Source organism: Hypomesus nipponensis, chromosome 18 (genome assembly GCF_054491055.1).
Source record: "Hypomesus nipponensis isolate SF chromosome 18, ASM5449105v1, whole genome shotgun sequence".
Classification (NCBI taxonomy): Eukaryota; Metazoa; Chordata; class Actinopteri; order Osmeriformes; family Osmeridae; genus Hypomesus; species Hypomesus nipponensis.
In genome coordinates, this window is record NC_140378.1 from 15,656,496 (window position 1) to 15,663,849 (window position 7,354).

Sequence of the window (7,354 nt, forward strand, 5' to 3'; positions counted from 1 at the left end):
CCCCTGGTAAAATCCAGTGACACATGGGCCCTGTTCAACTTCACGGCAATACAACTGTCCTTTCTGGGAGAAATCACTGATGTGACAGGACCGGTCGAATAGTTTGTAGCATCTTCATGGATGTCGTTCTAGAGTATATGCTGGACTAGACTTCCTGTCATACCTTACAGAACTCTAAAATAGTTTGTTGGACACATTTACCACCCACAGAGACTACCACCTCACTTGTCATCCCAAGCGTTTGTGCATGTGTGCAGGCAAGCAATCATGTTTCTCTGTGCATACAGTATATGAGTGTGTGTGTGTGTGGTATGCAGCGGTGTGTGTGTTGTCAGTGTGTGTACTGTATGTGTGTGAAACCCAGTTCACTTGTCAGCAGCTACACCTGTCAGCGCGCTTATTAGGCAGGGGGACTGCACAGGGACAGCAAAATGAACTACTGGGCATGGCATGGAACAGGGAGTGGGAAGTAGTTATAGCTAGCAACCATTGTATGTATGATGCCAGAGGCCTGACTGTTGTTGACACTGGTGTATCATCTTTGTTCCCTGGACTCCTGGCACATATTAACATGGCTGTTGATTGACCAGAAGTAAATCTTGTACTTCAGGTAGCCTTTTTTTGTCCAGAAAACAACTGCATTCCTCATTTGAACTTCACACAAACTTCACAGCACTGTTGGTTTGTTTGACTTGTGTGGGAGAAAACGTAAAAGTATCTTGAAACCAATATTTCTGAAAGGGAAGACAATATATCACAATTATCTAGAGATTATACTGCAAGGCTGTGTCATAATATCAAATTAAATGTTATTTGTGTACCCCATTTTAACATTTTAACAACTAATTTTAATCAGGGCTTTAATAAAGCTTGTAGATGTCAACAACTTCAACTCAGAGAGAAGCCAAGCATGAACTCCCTAAACTGGTAAAAACCTGTGCAGGTAAAAACTGTCAAGAAATAGAACACGTGTTTATGACATGGCCACCTACAGACTGCAGGTCAACTGGTCCAGCAGCAAATTTTCAGGACTCATCAGAAGATTACCAACCCTCCATCATTTTACCAACATAATAGAAAAAACAGCAGAACGTGTGAGTCACAGGCTATAGGTCTATTTTTTCACAGCCCCAGGGCCATAAAAACTGTGCGCTAACCTTTCCCAGACAGCTGCTGCCTAAGTCACGGGGTTTGGGCAGAACTAAACATAGAGCTATAACGTGTTGGAGTAACAGTAGCAGCTAGCAGGGCCTTGTTTAGCCTTGGGGGAGCTGCTGCCACCTAGCCTCACACAGCCAGATCCTGACAATCACACTGCGGTGTCCCCCCTCCACAAATCTGTGCCCCTGGCATGGCACACACACTCACGCACTTAACAATGGCAGGAAGAAATCATATCCTTTAGTTATAATCTGCTAAATTTGTCTTTTCCTCTGCTGTGAGGTGACGACACACAGTACAGGAGAGAGTCAGGGACAGGGTTGGAGGGCCTGGGCTGGAGGGTTAGGGGTGGAGGGCCTGGGCTGGAGGGTTAGGGTTGGAGGGCCAGGGCTGAGAGGGTTAGGGTTGGAGGGCCAGGGCTGAGAGGGTTAGGGTTGGAGGGCCAGGACTGAAGGGTTAGGGTTGGAGGGCCAGGGCTGAGAGGGTTAGGGTTGGAGGGCCAGGGCTGAGAGGGTTAGGGTTGGAGGGCCAGGGCTGAGAGGCCGGTGCTGGATGGAGTTAGAGGGCCCTGGAAAGTCCCATTTCCAGATCAGAAAGTCCCTTTTCCATTCCTGTTCATTTCCAGGATTAAAAAAATATGTCCAGGGCTGCACCAAAGATTTGTATACAGATTTCCACATACTGTATTCAGTTGGTTTCTAAACCATCTGTTTTGATGGTCTTGCTGTCGGTGTTGTGCACGTTCATACCTCTCATGAACTTGTTCAAAGTTCAGTTCATACAAGTAAATATGAATCGTTCACGTTCATAGTTCACCATTTAAATTCTGAACGCGTTCATAGTTCAGTTCATTTCATAGTTTTAATGTGGAAAGTGAGAATGAAAGACTTTTAAAACTTGTTTTTTAACACTTAGATGCCTGAGTTCTAGAGCAAGCGACCCCAATATGGTCCATTCAAACTCGCCAACGTTCCAGACCCCATTATCGTCCAAAACCGTTTCTTCCGTTAATTTCTTAAAGAAGATATGCAGCAGCAACGAAAGAAGTTAACTCATCGATGAGTACACATCTTACATTGCTGCACACCAAATAGGGGTTATGTACGGTGGCCCACAGGTGCACACCACAGCAACATTAGCGAAGCAAACAAAAGTTGAAAACACAACAACATTAACACACAACACAACGACATTAACAAAAACTAAACATTTATAAAAACGCTACATTTCAAAAACAATCTACTACTTACAACACAACAGCATTGGTTCACACCACCAACATCAGACAAGAACACCGCAACATTAGCCGAGAACACAACAGCATTAGCCGAGAACACTGCAACATTAGCCAAGAACACAGCAGCATCTTGTTCGGTAGGGGGCGGTGGCCTACGCCGAACAGCTCCGCTATTTCCTTTATTTTTAAACCATAAATAGCTTTCAATGGACTCGAACGGGATGTTGATGGTTGGTCGTTTGAGGCTCCACAACCTCAAACTCTGACAACCTCATTAATGTGTAAATCTGTGACGGCAGAGTAGGCCTATGCAGCCAAGCTCTAGTTAGTCTACATATTTAAGTTTTAAGATTCCTATATGTTTAATATGCACCTTCAGCCAAAGTAAATTCCTTGTCTGTGCAAACTTCATAGAGTTAATATAACTAGAGTAAGTTACTTTTGTCTTCCAAGATGGCGTCCCCATTCATTTCTATGAAAAGTGCTCAGTGGTGCAGTGAGGCAAGCGAGAGCGCGAGACTGGACGCGGCCATCTTTCCACTTCCATGTCTTCCGGTCTAGCTTTAAACATTAGGTGCATTCGATATGACCCGACTTCATGCAGCGCTGCAGCCGGCTGCAGGCGGCTGACTTGAAACAGTGAATTCTGGTTAGACTTTTTGTCCGATTTGAGACGGCGGCGAGGATACGTCACTGTGACGTCGCCATCAAAGTACCGTGAGATCAATACGAGAACTGCCGGCTGTGTAGCCGAGCGCATTTTCTCAAGAGCAACTGCACGGGTTCAAGTGACGACACAGCTATTTCATGATTGGCCAGACTTACACATGACAACTTTGACGTGTGTTTTGTAATATTCGGACACCTTCAGTTTCGCCAACGCTCAAAAAAGTTTAATTGAATTAAAAATGTGTTGAAGAAAGGGTTTTAGTCAGCCTCTTCACTAACAGAAAGACTAAGTTTAATTATAAATAAAGTAAAGTAAGCAAACAGCGCTTGATCGGCCATGACAGACATCAACGCAGCAATCCACGAGAAGCTGGAATGTCCGACTTCACAGAGCCGTTTTCAATTCCTCCCCGACTGCAAGCGGCTACTCTCACCGGTCGTTTCATGCAGCCGCAGTCCATGTCGAACGCACCTAGTGTCATTTGTACACGATTTAAAGGGAACGTTCTTTCTGGAAGAAGTCACGTGGCCGTGTGCATTGCTTTTGCCGTGGTGGATTGTATGATCCATGTTTTACCTCTCAGGCTGCTTAAGAAAAGGGTGCACGCGCAATTAGCTTGACTTCTTAAATCTGACTTGAATTAGTAGGACTGCGTTAGCCCCACTTGACTAATTAAATTTATTCAAGTCTGGTTTAGGACTTTAAGTCTAGCTTTTTTGAGCGGCCTTTATGGAACAGGCCCCTGGACATCTGTTTGGCAATACTGTGTACATGGGAAATTGTAATTACGGGTAGCTCCATTAAACACCAGCTATAGAAGGTGGCCTTTAGCCTACCCTTACAAAAAAGAAGTATACTTCAAGTTTATTTTGTAAGTATACTTAGTATAAAAAGTATACTATTATCAATTTACTTAAAGTATACTAGCAGTGTACTTATTTATATAGCCTACTTTTTTTGTACTAAGTAAACTGAATTGGCCCACTTTTTAGGTCATTTAGTACACTTTTAAGTACACTTGTAGTGTATTTCAAGGTTTACTTTTGAATACTGCAAAGTAGCCTGTGTAGTGCACTTTCAGTTCATCAAGTATACTTCCTAAAGTACTTCAAAGTATACTTTGGAATACTCTAAAGTAACCTGTGTAGTGCACTTTGAGTTCATGAAGTATACTTCCTAAAGAACCTCAAAGTATACTTAACAATACTTTCAAGTGCACTTCCATTTTATGTAAGTACGTCATCAAGTAAACTTCTAATGGTAATTTGACTATTATTTACTAATGTATTAAAATGTTCATCGGCCCCTCAAACGCCTCAAATTTTGAATCACTTGCCGAGAACGGGGCCCTCATATTAGTTTACTGCAGATCCGTAGTAGAATTAGTAGAATTAGCAGATCCGTAGTAAAATTAGTTTATTGACCTCCCGAATGTTCACAGAGGTAAATAAACGTTTTTAACCAACCAGAGAGTTGTTCGCAGAGGTCAATAAACGTTTTTGCGGACGTAGCAACAAGCGGTTGCCTTGGAGATGTAGCAATTGACCTTCACGGCGTAGCATCTGCTCGGCAACAAAGTAGCCTAAATTGCCTTAAAAACCCCTAAAACAACAAAAAATGTTTTTTGCACAGGTCCGCAAACGCCCCGCAATCGCTTCCCGTTTTAAAGAAGTATCCGAAGCAGACAGAAAACGAATTCTGGTTAAAAGAAATAGCTCAAATACAAACACAGCGACTAAAAACATTCTCCGGAGATTCAACGTGTTTGATTGGGATCTTCCCACGTATTGTTGTAGTAGGCTATATAAGAAACCAAATGTTTACTCTTCAACGGGTCATCAGCAAACGCTTTGTCGCCTCGATTTGTGAAAACGATTTGTTTGTAAATCTCGACCTACGGTCTCGGTTAACAAACGTTATAACAAATCTCGGTTTACAAAGGCGTTTGCAGACCTGTCGAGGAGTGAACATTTGCTGTTTATTCTACTCGAAAAATTAAAAACAAGTTTTCACTTGTTCGACATTCTTTAGACAGCAATGCGCGCAGGTAGAATACTATACGTGTTGCCTTACCGGTTTGTTAAAATCGATGCTAAATCAGTAATTTTTTTGACGAAAACAACTAGCTAACTAGCACTAGCTATCGAAGGAGTGAAAACTTTAAATAACTGCTTCACCTCACCGGCACACCTGCTGTCCCTCTACGACTGTGGTAAGGTCATTGTGATGGAGGTTTTTCAGAGAATCAATTGTTAAACTGAATTAAATGTCCTTCATACTCAACACAGAACACAGTCATTAAACAGAACAACCATTACACCAACATAATCATCTTTGACACACAAACATAGGACAATAACACAAAACCATCTGGCCATGAATAAGATGGATTCAGAAGTACAATCATTCAGTACAATCAGAGTAGAACAATAATCAACTCTACACCAACTATTGTAAAACAGTCTTTGTTCCACTTACATTCCATAGGATCACCTCTTTGCACCTAAGATCACATCATAGAACTCCAAGACGATCATCTCAAATGGTCAACTGCCCTTGTAATGTAATAAACCCCCACTCAAGCCTGAGACCTTTTACTTTGCTTTCTCGCAGACAATTCAAGACATTCTAATTCAACATTAAAATGCAACTATCAGTAGTACAGTTTTTTTTCCTTTCACATCTTAAAACAAATGTCTTTGTGACATTCAGTTTATGGTACTGGTTCTAGAACCTGCTGGGCATCAGAGATGCTTGAAGAGTAAACATTTTTTATTTTTTTTTACCATTATCTTAGCAAGGGGTTAGCTGTTCCATATTTATCATTAGATTATGTGAACAACTGTGTGTGTGGGGCAGTGTGTACATGCCTGCCCATACACACACACACAAACACACATGCACACATAGTACAAACAATTCCCTTCCCTTTGACTTACCCTAGTATGGAAGAGCAGGTCTGTGATGCTGCTTGGGGGGGGGGGGGGGGGGTTAGGGGGGCTATTTTTATAGGATACCTGATATACAATACCTCTGCCAATAATACTCTGAGCAAAATCCCTGAAGATGGTGTTCCAGTTGCAGGTGCCATTGCTTGTCAGGCTCTGGTGTAGTACAGTATTGTTGGCAGAGGTTGTGTTTGTGAATAAAGATGGTGTAGCACTCTGTACTACAGGGTTCAGGCCATTGATAGCAATTGAGCAACTAAAATGACAATTCCAGGATTTAAGCAACAGTTGTGATTTTTTAATGCTTTGTGACTTTTATTTATGATCCCAAATTCATAGGGGTTTGAAAAAAGTACCTTCCTATTGAAAAGCAAAACCGTTGTGCTTTATATATGTCCTCATAATATACCATTGATTCCAGCTGGTATGAAAGGGACAAACTGAATGTTAGACCATCTGCACTAACTGGAAGATGCAATCATGTCAAAATCCTTTTTTGATTATGTGACAGACTGCCATGTCTCTGTAGTCCACTCATTAAAATGAGTCATATGATGTCCATTGCGTGTCAAAAATCCACATAACAAAAACAATTGAGATATGTGCATCCTTAATTGTGTGTCTGTGGTTTGTGTGTGACTGAAAGAAGGACAAGGTGGGGCAGAGTCATGAAAAACATTATCCAGCACGCACCTCCATTCCCCAAGAATCAAGGGGGCTGACTCTTATGCAAAGACACTCCCTTTACCTGGATTTCTTAAACTTGAAGACAGCACAATTTGCTCTTCAGAGGATTATAGGTTAGTGACTGCAAAGCTGCCTGAACAGATCTTGGATGAAGCATCCAAACGCAATGTTAATTGCGACTCTCAGACTTAAATTATCCGAAATCTGTCTCATCGTATTGGAGTAATCTTTGACCAAATCGTTCATTAATTGAACTTTAAAGAGTTTAACGAACATCTAAGGACGGACCACAATCCCTGGACTCCATAGCAAGCCTTTTGACCCACAGATCATCACACTGGAAAACTGGTATTCGACAAGCGCTATATTTTTCTCTTCTAACATTGGCAAGTTGAATTTACATTTGTTGATGGTGATTGTAGACTGCACATAAATGATCCTTCGAGACTCCAGCCCAAATGCGTAAGATAAGGTCCAATTGTGTTCCCCACTTGCTAAAAAGCCCTCCTTGCTTAATTTCTTTCGTTTCTTTAGTAATTCAAAAATAGGTTTTCCCACTTTGCATACTGAACCCCTAACATCTCACGTATTTTTCATCCTATGCCACTATTTCAATGTATAAAAAAACAAAATTTACATTAGGCTTTATAG